Source organism: Myotis brandtii, unplaced genomic scaffold (assembly GCF_000412655.1).
Source record: "Myotis brandtii unplaced genomic scaffold, ASM41265v1 scaffold587, whole genome shotgun sequence".
In the NCBI taxonomy this organism is placed as follows: Eukaryota; Metazoa; Chordata; class Mammalia; order Chiroptera; family Vespertilionidae; genus Myotis; species Myotis brandtii.
In genome coordinates, this window is record NW_005370207.1 from 681276 (window position 1) to 681842 (window position 567).

Consider the following 567-nt stretch of genomic DNA (forward strand, 5'->3'; position numbering starts at 1 on the left):
TTGTTATTTTTCACATAGCACAACGTTTTCTAGGTGTTTCTGTGTTACAGCATGTATTAGTACTTTTGTGGTTCAATAATATTCCACTGCACAGATATACCATATTTTGTTTATCCATTTATCAGTTGTTGGACATTTGGGTTGTTTCCACAATTTGACTATTATAAAAAACTAGAGGCCTGATGCACAAAATTCATGCACTGGGGGAGGAGGGGGTCCCTCAGCCAGGTCTACACCCTCTTGCAGTCCGGGAGCCCTTGCTCCTTACCACCCGCCTGCTCACTGCTCCTTATCACTGCCACGGAGGCGGGAGAGGCTCCCGCCACCACCCCTGCACTCGCCAGCCCTAAGCCCAGCTGCTGGCTGAGCAGCACTCCCCCTGTGGGAGCACACTAACCACCATGGGGAAGCTCCTGCATTGATCATCTGCCCCCTGGTGGTCAGTGCACATCATAGCGATTGGTCATTCTGGTCATTGCGCCGTAATAATCACTTAAGCTTTTATTATATAGACTAGAGGCCCAGTGCATGAAATTCGTGCGGGGGGGGGGGGGGGCCCCCTCGGCC